Here is an 18,267-nt window from a genome sequence, read left to right on the forward strand (position 1 = left end):
GCAGTAAAGATTTTTTCATACATTGTGTACATTCTACCGCAGGCAATGTTGCCTCCATTTTTATATTTTTTTATTAATATTTTGTAATAACTTATTTGGTTTTGGGAGTATTTTTTTGTATCTGTATTATATTATACATACTCATTAAAAGTGAATCTCTGTCCAAAAATGCAGTCAGTTTACTTTTTACTCACTATGAGCATCATTCATTATTCTCCTACAGTAATTAAGGTTAGGATATGTATTTTTTTTTATTCCAATCCATTCTTCTTTTGCAGCATTTAAAACTTTATCAGATTTGATGGTTTTGTTACAGACTTTCCAAAAAAGTGTTTTTCTTTCACAAATGTGGGATTAAATTGTGTTAAAATGTACAAAACAGTGATGTCATGTTTTGTGACGAGGACCCAGGCACAGAGAGACTTGATGAATTTAAGAATCTTATGATTTAATAAAGAAATTTTCAGACTTGCACAGAGAGGGTAAAATTATGATGACTGATAACGGAGACTAACACAACAGACGACGAGGACAGGGAGGAACAGGGGTTTAAATGCACCAAGGAGACAGTCACAGAGAACTCGGGACAACTGGAGACATTTAAGGATGCAGGGACTGACAGAGACAGGGAAGAAGTCTCATCGTGATGTGTAAAGTTTATTTTGCCTGGCTGGGCAGCTCTCTGGGTGCTCAGCCCCCCCAAAGCTCTGATCCTAGAATCGCCCCTGACTCACAGTACAACACAAAGGCTCACTCATGACTTTCCACACATGCGGCAAAATCAAAAGCTGCTGAAACCTTTATAAAATCTCAAACTACACAGTGTTGTAATCTTTTAGGATGGAACAGCTTTCACATTTATTTACTCTTAAAATGGTAAAAGCTGATTCTCTCCACGAGATTTGCCATGGCTGCCCTAAATCAGGTTACTGAGCAATCAAGTGACAAGAAGCACTGAGCCACTGCCTTAAATAGTGTCCAGGTGGTTAAAGAAGGAGTGTAAGAGCTGATATTTCTGTGGACATTATACAAGCACTACATGGCGCAAGTTTTTGGACAGCTGGAAAAATACCCGGAGAACAACCCGGAAATATCTTGATGCATGCTCAATCATCCAGGTGAGTAAAACTCAAAAAGTTGATTCTGTTTACCTGGACGTACCGTTCCAAATGAACAGAATCAACTTTTAGAGAACCTGGAAATACGGGAACATGCAAACTGCTTACAGGAAGAGACTGAGGTTGCAAAAGCTCCTCCATTCCTCCTGTCAGGCCTGAGCCACTATGCTGCCCATTTTTCAACCCTGCAAACAAACGAGCTGAAAGCCCGAAAGCTGAACTCTACAGCTTGTTGTGGTGCCCTGTGGCTTTAGGTGCTGACAAACCTTCCATCTGTTCTCCTGAGTGTTATAATGTAAACAGTAAAATGTAATTGGAAGTCTGCAGAGATGCTCTTTATTTCAGGCGACGTTCAGGATGAAAATGTTGAAGGACTGACTTACACTGTATTTGTGTCTTTGTTTAGAAGCAGAGCGACACAGATGGATCCAGTTCTCAACCCTGTCATCACTGTGGGAAAGACTTTCATTGTGACCTTTGTGGAAAAACTTTCAGTCATCAAAAGACCCTAAAACTACATCAACGTAGACACACTGGAGAGAAAATGAACTATTGCAAAGAATATGGGAGAGGCTTCCCCAAACCAAGTATCTTAAAAAAACATGAACGTATTCACAGTGGCGTTAAAACACATCTCTGAGATCAGTGTGACAAGAGTTTCAGGAATTTCACTTCATACTCCAAACACAAACGATCCCACGTTACTAATAAACTCTTTCACTGTTACTAATGTGCCAAAATATTCACTTCATTGTCTCCTCTATGCAAATATCAGCGTGATCATGCAGGACTGAAATCACTCCCATCTCTGGATCACGGTGAATCTGCAGAGACAGAAAGATCCTCTTCTGGTTTCAGGGTCAGACTCAAAACCCTTGAGATCAGGCTCCACAGAGTTCACAGTGAATCTCCTCTAAAGATCTGATGAGGCAGCTATGAATGTGCCTCTCGTTACATTTTAAGCTTTCTAAACTGTTCTACTGTAGTGTTTGTGTTGAGTGGTTAGCTTTGTTCCAGCAGTTTCTGTTTCCTCTTATTATGTTTTTATTGAATGTATTTTGATCCATGTGTTCTGCAGATGTTTTTTTTTTTTGTTGAGGTTGTTTGTGTTATGAAATCCTTCAACAGTTAAACCAGAATTTGAAATGTTAAATAAAGAAATAGTTTAATGACAAAGAGTTTGATCCATGATGTCATTTCCTGTATATCAAACCAAAAACTGACGTGACAAATGTTCTCAGTGACACAGATGGAGGTTTATCAGAGGAGACTTGGCTGTTCTGACACTGAACAGGGTTCCTGCAGCTTACTGAAAATTCTGACCTGAAATTTATGAAAAAATAAGATCTTTAAAATCTTTTATATTTTAAAAAAGTTGCTGTAGGTATCAAAAATTCTGATTTTTTTTTTTTTTGAGATATAAAAAGATTAATTTTGGAAAATGATCTTTTAAAGTTGTGGTTTGATTTGCTCAGTTTATCAGAGTTTCCTTTGTTGGCACTGCCTCTCTTCAGAAGTTGTTGGTCTATATTGACATGACAGCAGATTTTTCGGCTGGACGTCCATGATGTGAATCTTATTTCACCACATCCCAAAGGTGCTCTATTGGACTGAGACTCAGGTAGGCTGTGGTCTGTAAATGATGTCAGTTGGTACTAAGGGACCCAAATTGTGCCAACCAAACATCTCCACGCTATTACACCAGCAGCAGGATGGATCCATGCTTTATGTTGTTTAAGACAAACTCTGCCCCTAAAATCTGAAAGTTGCAGAGATTGAAAAAAGTTGCCTGGACTGATGGGTCTCAATCTTTTCTTGTCCACTTTTGTTGATCTCAAATGTAAAAGAACCCACCCATCATATTAATCACACTCTAGAACTTGTTTTAACATATGGCATAGAAACTGAACATTTAATAGTGTTTCCTGTAAACCCTCTCTGGTCTGATCTTTTGCTAATACAGTGTCTTGCAAAGTATTCGGCCCCCTTGAACTTTTCCACATTTTGTCACATTACTGCCGCAAAACATGAATCAATTTTATTGGAATTCCACGTGAAAGACCAACACAAAGTGGTGTCCCAGGTGAGAAGTGGAACGAAAATCATACATGATTCCAAACATTTTTTACAAATAAATAACTGCAAAGTGGGCTGTGTGTAATTTGGCAAGTCACTATAACATTTAAATTTGCAATAATGGAGAGAAGCCAGGTAACACACACCAATTAATTAAATTGCTGAAATGTCTTAAAGATATAAAGACCTGGGTGACCTCTAACTTTCTGCTGCTGATTGTAGTTTGCCCTTAAAATTCTAGAAATATGGTATCTAACCAGCTCTGGATGGCTACCTGGCCTAAACATCTCAAAATATCCTGTCTCAGACTGACTCTGAAAATCTACTTAATGCATTTATTATTTCTAGACTAGACTACGTCACAGCGACGCGATGAAGGCTGTCCCAATTCAAAGGCTGCTCAAATGCAGTCCTCAAATTCGTCTTTCGTTCTCCTGAATTTTAAGGCTGTGGCGGTGTAGACTTCGTGGCCAAACATATCCCACAATTCATAGCACAGTAGTCGGTGTGGATAATTTTGCCGCAGAAGCGGAGCGGGCGAAGAGTAAACCATTAAAAGTAAGTACTGAATAATATGTATTTTTATGTATAATTGTATGTATACATTGTATTGTTGTAATTGTTTATATGCTTTATATATTCTGAGGTAAGTTGATCTATAGTGTTACATCATATTCTATAAGGATGTTATGTGTTTGTATACTTTCTGCCCAGTTTGACCCATTTAGCAGAAGTGAGCCTGTTTAAGGCTCTGATATCTGTCTATCTGTCTATCTATCTATCTATCTATAGAGATATAGATATATCATAATGATCTGACAACACATATAATATTGTCCATATTATATTTACATTACCACAGTGAGATGATTTTAGTCTCATGAACAACATTAGCTAATTGTTATTTACTAACTAATCTTAAATGACTGTTCAGTACAGAAATGAAGCCCAACAATCATGTTTTACAGTCCTGTGGTCTCAGCCTCAGATACTCAACTAATCAAAGTGATGTCATGACAAAAATGAATGACCAACAAAACATTTTTTTTCTCCTTCAGTTCTGTCACACAAAGCTGTATGTAGCGTTTCTCGTAGTTAGTATCATGGTTGCTAGGCAACCTGAACAGCGCGACGAAGGCTAGAACGTCCATTTCACAAGCCTCTCACTTCCGCACTTCTCGTACTTATAGTCCGCACGGTACGTAGTACGCGTAGTGCGCGTACTTCAAGCGAGCGGTCTCTTAATTGGGACACAGCCGAAGTTTTTCCAGAGGCCTGGTAATGAGCTAATCATGTGATACAGGTGTGTTGACCCAGGGTGAGATCTAAAACCTGCAGGGACACTGGACTGAGATTGGGGGACCCCTGCAGTAGATGCTATGCAGATGACACTGAGCTTTGTCTATCCATAAAACCAGGTAACACACACTAATTAATTAAATTGCTGAAATGTTTTAAAGATATAAAGACCTGGGTGATGTCTAACTTTCTGCTGCTGATTGTACTTGGCCCTAAAATTCCAGGACATTATACAAATATGTAGAGCTGCTTTATTTCATATGCGCAATATTTCTAAACATCTCAAATATTCTGTCTCAGAGTGATGCTGTTCATTAATTTATTACTTCTAGACTGGACTACTGTAATTTGCTGTTATCAAGATGTCCTAAAAACTTCCTTAGACGCCTTCAGTTAATCCAAAATGCTGCAGCAAGAGTACTGACAGGGCTTACTTCTTGTTCCTTGAGTATTTAAAAGTAGAATGGGAGAAGAGCCTTGAGTTTTCAGGGCCCTCCTACATGGAACCAGCTTATAGTTGGGATTGGTGAGGCAGACACTATCTCTAATGTTAAGATTAGGATTGAAACTTTCCCTTTTGTAAAACATACAGTTAGGGCTGGATCAGGTGGCTCTGAATTCTTCCTTATTTATGCTGCATTAGGTGTAGCAGCAGGGGAATTTCCCATGATGCATTGAATATTTCTTCCTCAGTCATCTTTCTCACTCACTATGTGTTAATAGACCTCTCTGCATTGAATCATACTTGTTATTAATCTCTGGTTCCCTTCCACAGCGTGTCTTTTATCCTGTCTTCCTTCTCTCACCCCTGCCCGGTTGTGGCAGATGTCGCCCCTCCCTGAGCCTGGGTTCTTTGAGAGTTCTGCTTTCCTGTTAAAAGGGAGATTTTCCTGCTGTTTCATCAGATTCCACTACACTGCATTTTCACAGGAAATGCAACCTATTCTAGTTTTTATATAACATTTAATTAACAATATATATTTTTGAATTTAAGCTAGAACAAGACTTGGCATTATTTAAATGATATGCTTATGTCTCTGACTTTACCCCCAAATAAATTGGACTCACGTCTTGAAAGTTGGTCTGCTAAAGGATTACCTACATTTGATAGTCTGATTAAAGATGGGAATTTAATTAGTGTTGATACATTGAAACAAACAAAAATACAATCTGGAAAGACAGGATTTATGCCGATACTAGCAAATAAGGCACTATATAAAGACGACAATTAGAGTGGCGTCGGACACTAATGTAGATTTGATAGCAATGCTCAAAAAGGCATATAGTGGCGAAGTCAACAAAAAACACATTTCCTCTTTGTATACATTTTTTACAAATAAGATATTATGGAAGAAGGAGGGAGGAGTGTGCATAACACAGGATGAATGGACTCAAATATGGAAACAACAATGGAAATGCACTACCTCACAAAGATGGAGGGAATTTGGATTGAAATTTTTGATTAGGTTCTTTATCACCTCTTACCAAAAGACTCATTATGATGAGAATCCCCCGTATGCTGGAGAAATATGGACACAGAAGAGTACACCTCTGACATTTGCAGGCAGAATTTAAACCTAGGGTGAAATGGGGTAAATGCAGGTCTTAAGCATGCATGCAAATGTTCATTAGTCAGCTGTGAGCGAGTTTTTCCCATTCATCTTTAACCCAGGTCCTTAGACCTCACAGCCTAACACCTTACAATGCGGTGGACTTGAAGCACACTTGAGTGGCATGTAGTTACAGCAGGGAAACAGCAAAGCTTGCAAAGGTGTAACACAAACTGGAACGAGTTTCTTCAACTTCATAAACAGTACCTTTGCAGAATACCCAAAACTGATTAACAATGGCGATCAGTTTGTTTGCGCTGATTAACAGGGGCTGTTGGCTCACTTTCATCATCATTCACATGCAAACTGCCACAACCATTGATCAATGGACAGGATTACCATTCACATAGAGTTGGGGGAATGGCTGCAATCACAGCATTGAAAGATGGTGAAACATGTAACCTTAGTGCTGCTCCCTCGGTTCAAAGATGGCCATTTGCTTTTCACATAAATGGCCTCCTTGACTCCCCGCTCACACTATCCTTCCTCCCCGCCTAGAATGTGTACATCCTCATCAGTAGAAGAGTGGCCACTGAACTGTAGGTCTAAACAGACTGCTGAGACCTGGCCTGACCAGCTAGCTGTTTTGTGTCGTGACATGCGCTTAGCCAGGTTTTGGCTGGTTTTCCTGTTTCCTTCATGGCAATCCTAAGGGGAAGAGGGAAAAGTCTGCATTCTGCTCCTGCTTGGAGAGTATTGACTGGAGGTTGCAAATGGCTATGAAGTGCTGCACTAAGAAGCTCCTTGTGATTGCTTTGTTCACTAGCACATTGTCAGAAGTTAACAGGTACCTGCCAACAACCAGCCCCATTTATCCCAGCATAGGCATAACACACGGTACACCTTGGTTTAGGGAAACATTAAAGACATGTTCCCATACCGGGAGTTGAACCCGGGCCGCCTGGGTGAAAACCAGGAATCCTAACCGCTAGACCATATGGGAGTCAGGTGCTTGCACACCACTGTCGTGAAATCAAGGACACTTTTGTAACTCTGCAGTCATGGTGAGTGCAACACAGCACCACCTTAACCACTCCCCCACTGGCTGCAGGTTCTGGTTAAAAGCAGTAACTAGTCAGGGATGACACCATGAGTGAAAACCAACAAATTAACTTGAAAACTGGTGGAAAATTCTGCAAGTTGTTAAGACTTCAAAGCCCTCCATCAAAAGATTTACTCTTGAGGAGATTCCTGCAAGTTGGACTTTGCATACATGTGGCAACAGAATTTAATCTCCATGCCATGTAGGGCTTTACATTTATTGGCAAGACATGAAACCCAACACCAAGGGAACTTTGCAGCTACATCTGCGTGGCAGCAGTGGGATTCGAACCCACACCCCCGAAGAGACTGCAGCCTTAACCCAGCACCTTAGACCGCTCGGTCATGCTACCACTACGACTAGCAGCCTCCTAGCCAAGTACTAGACGGTAAAACTTGAAAAGGTGCAGCACAACTAGAGGCCCAGAACATTCAGCAATGCTCTTAATGGTGTAGGAAAGAAATGGTCTCCTACTTCTCTGGGTGTTTTTGGACAGGATGGCATCTGCCTGCCCTGGGTAAGATCCTATTGCAGCAATGAGATTTCAACCCACACGTGTGAAGAGCCCAAAGTCTTAAATGCCAGATTTTCACTTCAGGAAGCACACAGCCCCACTCCACTGACGACTTGCTGTTGGCCAACACCCTCAACGACTTTACTGTCGGTTTGATGATCCATCAAGCAACTTTCACACCTCAATAGAGACTTCCCCAACAATAGAGACACTTTGGTCCATCATCCCCCCACCTTCCCCACACCCCCACAACAGAGCCATCTACACTATCAAAGACTTCACCCACAGGAGCCCCTCCCCACTTCACAACTATGAGGATTTCAAACCACCTTCTCCCACTACAGCCCTTCATATTTATGAAGCAGATGTGAGGACGCAGTTTAACCCCTCTAGACCTACTAAAGAACCAATTCAATTCGATTTTTATCTATATAGCGCCAAATCACAACAAATTTTGCCTCAAGGCGCTTTATATTGTACAGTAGATACAGAGAAAAGCCCAACAATCATATGACCCCCTATGAGCAAGCACTTTGGCGACAGTGGGAAGGTTAAAGCTCCCTTTTAACAGGAAGAAACCTCCGGCAAAACAAGGCTCAGGGAGGGGCGGGGCCATCTGCTGCGACCGGTTGGGGTGAGAGAAGGAAAACAGGATAAAGACATGCTGTGGAAGAGAGACAGAGGCTTTCCCTCCAATTCTACTTTTAAACAAAGTATTTGTACTTAATGTTTGAGTTAGGGTTTAGTAGTTTTGACTTCCTTCTTGGTGTTTAGTTTATTAACAAACCAGACTGTACTGCCATGTTTGTTGTTTACAATTGTGGTTTGTTTAGTTACTCCTATGTGTCATAGTGGTCTGATCAGACTTTATATATACCCTTCTGTGCCATTTCATGTTTAGGTCAGTTATGTTTGTTTAGGTCAGTTATATTTCTTTGTGCAGTCATTTGGTTTGTTAAGTTTGCAGTTCTTTCAGTTTTGTTTCTTTGACCTTTTCTATGAGCTCAACATTAATTACTTTTGTAAATATAATTTTCGGGTTAAATGAATGAAAACCCTGTTTTTCTAATAATTCTTGTGACTCCCGCTTTTTCAACTCAGTCCATCACACAGCCCTAAATATTTGTTTAATGTCCTGGTCAAATATTACTCCAAGGTGTTACTGGAGGCCAAGGTAATGCCATCCAGAGCAAGTATCTGGTTAGATACATATTTCTAGGTATTTTAGGGCCAAGTATAATCAGGAGCATAAAGTTAGTTGTCACCCAGGTCTTTATATCAAGCTCTGCTGTGTTCAAGCTATTAATTACTGTGCAGGAGAACCACAACACACATCAAACATTAAAGTTCAGTTATGCCAGCTTTACCCTTGGGATGCCTCTGCTTCTCTTTTATACCCCCACACACAACTCTCTGCATCAGGAAGGTCCTGGCACTGGTCATCCTGGGAGTTTCGTCCTTCTACGCCCTAACAGTTAGCAGATAACACAGTGAAGCATTGCCAAGCAGTTTCACAAGGTCATGCTGACACATAATTTGACTATGACTTTAAACATTGGTAACTTCAGGTGTTGCTCTGATATACAGGAAATGACATCACAGCTCAAGCTCTTTGTCAGTAAACCATTTCTTTATTTAACATATAAAATTTTGGTTTAACTGTTGCAGGATTTCATAACAAACAAGCTGAAAAAACCCTGCAGAAAACATGGATTGATGCATTCATTAAAAACATGATAACAGGAAATAAGATTTTTGATTCAACTGCTGGAACAAAGCTAACCACTTACAATAACTAACCATTACAGCAATACGATGTATACATACAATTATACATAAAAATACATATTATTCAGTACTTACTTTTAACAGTTTACTCTTCGCCCGCTCCGCTTCTGCGGCAAAATTATCCACAACAACTGCCGTGCTATGAATTGTGGGATATGTTGGGCCACGAAGTCTACCCCGCCACAGCCTTAAAATTCAGGGGAACGAAGGACGAATTTGAGGGCCGCATTTCGAGCAGCCTTTGAATTGGGACAGCCTTCATCGCGTCGCTGTGACGTAGTCTAGTCTAGAAATAATAAATGTATTAAGTAGATTTTCAGAGTCAGTCTGAGACAGGATATTTTGAGATGTTTAGGCCAAGGTAGCCATCCAGAGCTGGTTAGATACCATATTTCTAGAATTTTAAGGGCAAACTACAATCAGCAGCAGAAAGTTAGAGGTCACCCAGGTCTTTATATCTTTAAGACATTTCAGCAATTTAATTAATTGGTGTGTGTTACCTGGCTTCTTTCCATTATTGTAAATTTAAATGTTATAGTGACTTGCAAATTACAAACAGCCCACTTTGCAGTTATTTATTTGTAAAAAATGTTTGGAATCATGTATGATTTCCGTTCCACTTCTCACATGTACACCACTTTGTGTTGGTCTTTCACGTGGAATTCCAATAAAATTGATTCATGTTTGCGGCAGTAATGTGACAAAATGTGGAAAAGTTCAAGGGGGCCGAATACTTTTGCAAGACACTGTATTAGCAAAAGATCAGACCAGAGAGGGTTTACAGGAAACACTATTAAATGTTCAGTTTCTATGTCATATGTTAAAACAAGTTCTAGAGTGTGATTAACGTGATGGGTGGGTTCTTTTACATTTGAGATCAACAAAAGTGGACAAGAAAAGATTGAGACCCATCAGACCAGGCAACTTTTTTCAATCTCTGCAACTTTCAGATTTTAGGGGCAGAATTTGTCTTAAACAACATAAAGCATGGATCCATCCTGCTGCTGGTGTAATAGCGTGTTGATGTTTGGTTGGCACAATTTGGGTCCCTTAGTACCAACTGACATCATTTACAGACCACAGCCTACCTGAGTCTCAGTCCAATAGAGCACCTTTGGGATGTGGTGAAATAAGATTCACATCATGGACGTCCAGCCGAAAAATCTGCTGTCATGTCAATATAGACCAACAACTTCTGAAGAGAGGCAGTGCCAACAAAGGAAACTCTGATAAACTGAGCAAATCAAACCACAACTTTAAAAGATCATTTTCCAAAATTAATCTTTTTATATCTTAAACACAAATCAGAATTTTTGATACCTACAGCAACTTTGTTAAAATATAAAGGATTTTAAAGATGATTTTTTTTTTTATAAATTTCAGGTCAGAATTTCAGTAAGCTGCAGGAACCCTGTTCAGTGTCAGAACAGCCAAGTCTCCTCTGATAAACCTCCATCTGTGTCACTGAGAACATTTGTCACGTCAGTTTTTGGTTTGACATACAGGAAATGACATCATGGATCAAACTCTTTGTCATTAAACTATTTCTTTATTTAACATTTCAAATTAAGGTTTAAACTGTTGAAGGATTTCATAACACAAAGAACCTGACAAAAAAAACAATCTTCAGAACACATGAATCAAAATACATTCAATAAAAACATAACAAGAGGAAACAGAAACCGCTGGAACAAAGCTAACCGCTCAACACAAACACTGCAGTAGAACAGTTTAGAAAGCTTAAAATGTACAGTGGGGCAAAAAAGTATTTAGTCAGCCACCGATTGTGCAAGTTCCCCCACTTAAATGATGACAGAGGTCAGTAATTTGCACCAGAGGTACACTTCAACTGTGAGAGACAGAATGTGAAAAAAAAAATCCATGAATTCACATGGTAGGATTTGTAAAGAATTTATTCGTAAATCAGGGTGGAAAAATAAGTATTTGGTCAATAACAAAAATACAACTCAATACTGTTGTAACATACTTTGTTGGCAATAACAGAGGTCAAACGTTTACTATAGGTCTTTACCAGGTTTGCACACACAGTAGCTGGTATTTGGCCCATTCCTCCATGCAGATCTTCTCAAGAGCAGTGATGTTTTGGGGCTGTCGCCGAGCAACACGACTTTCAACACCCGCCACAGATTTTCTATGGGGTTGAGGTCTGGAGACTGGCTAGGCCACTCCAGGACTTTCAAATGCTTCTTACGGAGCCAACTCCTTTGTTGCCCGGGCGGTGTGTTTTGTATCATTGTCATGTTGGAAGACCCAGCCTCGTTTCATCTTCAAAGTTCTCACTGATGGAAGGAGGTTTTGGCTCAAAATCTCACGATACTTGGCCCCATTCATTCTGTCCTTAACACGGATCAGTCATCCTGTCCCCTTGGCAGAAAAACAGCCCCATAGCATGATGTTTCAACACCCCCATGCTTCACAGTAGGTATGGTGTTCTTGGGATGCAACTCAGTATTCTTCTTCCTCCAAACACGACGAGTTGAGTTTATACCAAAAAGTTCTACTTTGGTTTCATCTGACCACATGACATTCTCCCAATCCTCTGCTGTATCATCCATGTGCTCTCTGCAAACTTCAGACGGGCCTGGACATGCACTGGCTTCAGCAGCGGAACACGTCTGGCACTGCGGGATTTGATTCCCTGCCGTTGTAGTGTGTTACTGATGGTGACCTTTGTTACTTTGGTCCAGCTCTCTGCAGGTTCATTCACCAGGTCCCCCCGTGTGGTTCTGGGATCTTTGCTCACCGTTCTCATGATCATTTTGACCCCACGGGATGAGATCTTGCGTGGAGCCCAAGATCGAGGGAGATTATCAGTGGTCTTGTATGTCTTCCATTTTCTGATGATTGCTCCCACAGTTGATTTTTTCACACCAAGCTGCTTGCCCATTGTAGATTCACTCTTCCCAGTCTGGTGGAGGTCTACAATTCTTTTCCTGGTGTCCTTCGAAAGCTCTTTGGTCTTGGCCATGGCGGAGTTTGGAGTCTGACTGGTTGAGGCTGTGGACAGGTGTCTTTTATACAGATGATGAGGTCAAACAGGTGCCATTCATACAGGTAACGAGTGGGGGACAGAAAAGCTTCTTACAGAAGACGTTACAGGTCTGTGAGAGCCAGGGATTTTCCTTGTTTGAGGTGACCAAATACTTATTTTCCACCCTGATTTACGAATAAATTCTTTACAAATCCTACCATGTGAATTCATGGATTTTTTTTTCACATTCTGTCTCTCACCAGTTGAAGTGTACCTCTGGTGCAAATTACTGACCTCTGTCATCATTTTAAGTGGGGGAACTTGCACAATCGGTGGCTGACTAAATACTTTTTTGCCCCACTGTAACAAGAGGCACATTTTCATTCATAGCTGCCTCACCAGATCAGGAGACTCTACCTGAACTCTGTGGAGCCTGATATCAAGGGTTTAAGTCTGACCCTGAAACCGGAAGAGGATCTTTCGGTCTCTTCAGATTCACTGTGATCCAGAGATGCCAATGATTTCAGTCCTGCATGATTAGGCTGATGTTTGCACAGAGGAGATCATTTAGTAAATGTTTTTGAACATTGGTAACAGTAAAACAAGTTCCTTCATAATCATTATGCAAATTTTTACTCTGTGAATGGTACTCATGGCCATTGACCAGTGGTTGTTGATCAATGGTCAAAAGAATTTGCTTGTTAACGACCAAGAATTGACCTCAAGCCCATTGTTCATTCATTGGACTGGTTTCAGTCGTTATGCAAATGTACTGTTTACAAGATTTACTTAAATGGGTCAATGCTGGCTCAGCAGATCTACCGGGGGTAGATCTGGGCCCCCAATCCCTTTTTGTCCCCATAAACCCCCCACCAGAGCAGCCAAAGGTTCGCCATCGAGCCCCACCCTCAACAGAGCAATCGAAGTCACATTGCCCAGCCTCGCCCCCCTTAGTTCCTCCTTACCACCTTCATGCCTGTCTCCGCAGTCTGATGTGTGATGTGTGGAGGGTCCGGCTGCGAGGATTATGGCATGGTGACTTTTCCCAGGAGAAGCTGGACCCTGTTTACTACAAGGTTTTAAATTTCTGTACTTTTAGGTGACAGAAGGAGACATGTGGCCTGGTCAAACACAAGAGCTGCACTCTTAAAGATCTTAATATAGTAAACATACCTCGTGTGCCACAGACTGCTCCAAACACGAGGGGACAAGTAATGCCTCTAAAACATTTAAGTTGGCTTTATTAAATGTTAGCTCTTTAGCTGGGAAAACATTTTTAATTAATGATTTAATCACTGAGAACAGCCTTGATTTTATGTTTTTAACTGAAACTTGGTTGGACAAAGTAACAGTGTAGCTGTTCTCATCGAGACGACCCCTCCTAACTACAGTTTTATCAGTGAGGCCAGGTGAGCAGGATAGGAGGAGGGTTGCTGTCTTATTTAACGAATCATTTCAATGTAAGCAGCTATCTCCTGGAAGTTTTCCAGTCTTTTGAAAATGTGGCTTTAGAGCTGAAGGCCCCATCCAAAGTTGTGTTTCTTAATGTTTACAGGCCTCCCAAATACTGCACAGACTTTTTAAGGATCTCAGTGAACTGCTGTCTGTGATCTGTGTTGATTTCGACTGTGTAATTATTGTTGGGGATTTTAACATCCATGTGGACAACCCTCAGGACAAAGGACTAAAGACCCGAGTAACACTCTGGGCAACTTTGGGCTGACTCAGCATGTAACAGAGGCCCCACACATAATAGAGGACACACTCTTGACCTACTGATCTCCAAGGGCCTGAGCATTTTGAAGGTTACTGTGTCTGATGTGGGCCTGTCTGATCATTACTGTGTTTTCTTTGAAAGTAAAATCTCAGCCCACACAAATATAAAACAGCAGTGATCACAAAACAGTGTATAACTGAATACAGTAGTGAGATATTTAACCAGGTCTTCCCATTAACACCTGACCTGTCCAGAGGTTCAGTCAATGAGCTCGTCAATAGCTTCAATGCTAAAATGTTAAATGTAATGGATACAATTGCTCCCATTAAGGTGAAGGTTATCTCTGGAAGGAAAAAGTCTCCATGGAGAAACTCCACACTAGTGAAAAATGAAAAAAGAGAGTGTAGGAAAGCTGAGCGCAGATGGAGAAAAACAAACCTCCAGGTTCATTATGACATCTACAAAGAGAAACTTCACAATTCTAATTTACAACTGAGGAGTGCAAGAAGGTCCTACTTCTCTGACATCATCACTAAAAACAGCCATAATGCTCGGGTCTTATTTTCTACAGTTGACAGGCTAACAAACCCTCCTGTGTCAGTGGCAGCTGAACTTTCATTCAACCATGGCCTGCAATGACTTTGCCAAATTCTTCACAGAAAAATCCAAAAGATTAGACAAGCAATTGGTACATCAACAGCAGATCCAGAATATGTACTGTGTCCACCGAAAAACTGTTTAAACACCATGAAACAGTTTCACCCGATTAACAGCAAAGACCTGGAGGACATCTTAGGTCAACTGAACTCCTCCTCTTGTTGTTTAGATGTCCTGCCAACAAGTTTTTCAAAAAGGTCTCAAAGACTTTAGAGTCAGACCTGTTACAGATCGTCAATTTTTCTTTATTATCAGGTGTGTTTCCAGAATCACTAAAAACTGCTGTAATAAAACCTATACTGAAAAAGGACAATCTTGACAAGACACAAATGAACAACTACAGGCTGATCTCAAATCTCCCATTTTTAAGTAAGATCATTGAAAAAGCAGTTTCTCAACAGCTCAATTACTTCTTAAAACAGAATAACTGCTATGATGCCTTCCAGTCAGGTTTTAGACAGAACCACAGCACTGAAACCGCTCTGACCAAAGTGTTTAATGACATGTGTCTGAATACAGACAGTGGAAAAATGTCAGTCTTAGTTTTACTGGATCTCAGTGCAGCATTTGATACAGTTGACCACAACATATTACTCAAACGACTGGAGAACTGGACAGGTCTTTCAGGAACTGTACTAAACTGGTTCAAAACATACTTAGAAAACAGGAAATACTTTGTATCAATAGGTAACTTCACATCTGAGCAGACAAGTATCACATGTGGAGTTCCACAAGGTTCCATCTTGGGACCCCTTCTGTTTAACATCTACATGCTCCCACTGGCACAGATTATAAAGAACAACAAAATAAACTACCATAGCTATGCAGATGACACACAAATATATATCACAATGTCACCAGGAACCGAGGCCCTGTACAGGCTCTTGGTAAATGCATTGAGGAAATTAATGACTGGTTGTGCCACAATTTTCTCCAGCTAAACAAAAACAAAACTGAGGTAATAGTCTTTGGCGCCAAAGAAAAACATCACAGGTCACCAGGAACTTCAATCTATACACCTAAAAACCACAAACCAGGCGAGAAATTTGGGTGTAGTGATGGATGCAGACCTAAACTTAGAAAAACACATTAAGACAATAACAAAATCAGCTTACTATCACCTCAAGAATATTTCAAGGATAAAAGATCTGATGTCTCAACAGGACCTTGAAAAACTAGTCCATGCATTCATCTTTAGTAGGCTTGATTACTGTAACAGCATCTTTACAGGTCTACCTAAAAAATCAGTCAGACAACTACAGCTCATTCAGAACTCTGCTACTCGAGTCCTCACTAAGACCAAAAAAGTGGACCACATCAGTCCAGCTCTGAGGTCTTTACACTGGCTGCCTGTCCATCAGAGGATAGACTTTGAAGTTCTGATGCTGGTCTATAAAGCTCTGAATGGTTTAGGACCAAAATACATCAGTGACCTCCTGACCCAGTATGAACCTTCCAGATCCCTCAGGTCATCTGGATCCGGTCTTTTATCAGTTCCCAGAGTCAGAACCAGACACGGAGAAGCTGCATTCAGCTTTTATGCTCCTTATATCTGGAACAAACTCCCAGAAAGCCTCAGATCAGCTGAAACACTCAGTTTATTTAAATCCAGGTTGAAGACTCACCTGTTCTCAGCTGCATTTGAATAAAGCACCAAATCCGCACTTAAGCTTAAATTTCAAAACTTACATTTTAACTACTGATTTTATCTACTGTTCTGATTTTATCTGTTTTGATTTTATATACTGTTTTGTTTGTCTGTTTGTTAATTAGTTAGTTAGTTAGTTTGCTTGTTTTAATCAATTTTAAATCATGCTTTTTATTTGTTTTTGTTTCTAATGTCTCTGTAAAGCACTTTGAATCACCTTGTTGTTGAATTGTGCTATACAAATAAACTTGCCTTGCCTTGCCTAAAAGCGGGACTCAAGACGTAACAGGTTATTCGTAACATGGAATCGTTTGTGAGTGGAGTATGAACTGAGATTATTTAAACTCTCTCACAGATGAAGTTCTCTTTCATGTGTCTGCGTTCATGCTTAGTATGATCACATGATTGTGAAAGGGTTTTGTCACAGTGTCTGCACTTGTTTGGTTTCTCTCATGTGTGGACTCGTTTATGCTTTTGAAGCTGATGTGCACGGATGAAGGATGACCCACACCTATCGCAGACATGCTTTTTAACCCCACTGTGAAGGAGTTCATATTGTTTGAAGTCCTTTGAAGTGGTGAAGCTTCTCCACATTCTTTACAGTAGTTCATTTTGTCTCCGGTGTGTCTACTTTGATGTATTTTCAGAGTCCTTCGATGACTGAAAGTTTTTCCACAAAGGTCACAAAAAAGTCTTTCCCACAGCGATGACAGGGTTGAGAACTGGATCCATCTGTGTCGCTCTGCTTCTAAACAAAGACACAAACACAGTGTAAGTCAGTCCTTCAACATTTTCATGCTGAACATAAATCCTGAAATAAAGAGCATCTCTGCCAAAGTCCAATTACATTTTACTCTTTACATTATCACACTCAGCTCAATATATAATGTGCTATAAAGACGATAAGAGTAAAAACATTAAATTAATACTAGTTTAATGCTACAATAACAGTAATATAATCCTCAAACACTATCACTAAAAACCTGTGATTAGAGTCTGAATAATCATTCAGAGGTGTTTATCCATGCAGTAAAATTGCCAACATGCTAACACAATTTGATGAGCAGAGTTGTTTCAAACAGTCGGTTGATAAGATAAAAAAAAGTACATACCTCACAGTAACTGCACTTGTAGAGTCTTTCTTGTGTGGATCTGTTGGTATGCTTTCAGGTAATGTGGAGATTTGAAAGTCTTCTCACACAGGTCACATTTATAAGGTCTTTCCTCAGAGTGGGTAAACATGTGATGTTGTAACTGTGTGCCTGTTAAACATAGTTTACCACACTGATCACAGCTGTACACATCATGTCTGGTGTGAATGCGTAGGTGTAAATTTCGGGTCACCATCTGGCTGAAAGTTTTTCCACAAATATCACAGCTGTATGCCTTAATTCCAGAGTGGGAAACTAGATGACTCTGTAAGCTGTTACTGTGAGTAAAAGCTCTGCCACACTGATCACAGGTGTACGCTTTAACTCCACTGTGGATGAGTTGGTGTGTTTTTAAGCTTCCAGATTGGGTAAAAGACTTTCCACAGTCTCACAGCTGAACGGTCTCTCTCCAGTGTGGATGAGTTGTGGTTTTTAAGCTTCCAGACTGGGTAAAAGACTTTCCACAGTCTCCACAGCTAAACGGTCTCTCTGCAGTGTGGATGAGTTTGTGTCTTTTTAAGCCTCCAGACTGGTAAAGACTTTCCACAGTCTCCACAGCTGAACGGTCTCTCTCCAGTGTGGATGAGTTGGTGTGTTTTTAAGTTCCAGACTCAGTAAAAGACTTTCCACAGTCTCCACAGCTGAACGGTCTCTC

At 40.4% G+C, this 18,267-nt stretch overlaps 1 non-coding gene across 1 annotated transcript; it reads right to left on the reverse strand.

Annotated features, from left to right (window-relative positions):
* Positions 1 to 6,974: 6,974 nt before the first annotated feature.
* On the reverse strand, positions 6,975 to 7,046 carry trnae-uuc (transfer RNA glutamic acid (anticodon UUC)). Its single transcript has one exon. It is a non-coding gene; the product is annotated as a tRNA-Glu (tRNA).
* Positions 7,047 to 18,267: the final 11,221 nt, after the last annotated feature.

The sequence above is a fragment of the Neolamprologus multifasciatus genome, chromosome 9, assembly GCF_963576455.1.
Source record: "Neolamprologus multifasciatus chromosome 9, fNeoMul1.2, whole genome shotgun sequence".
Lineage (NCBI taxonomy): Eukaryota > Metazoa > Chordata > Actinopteri > Cichliformes > Cichlidae > Neolamprologus > Neolamprologus multifasciatus.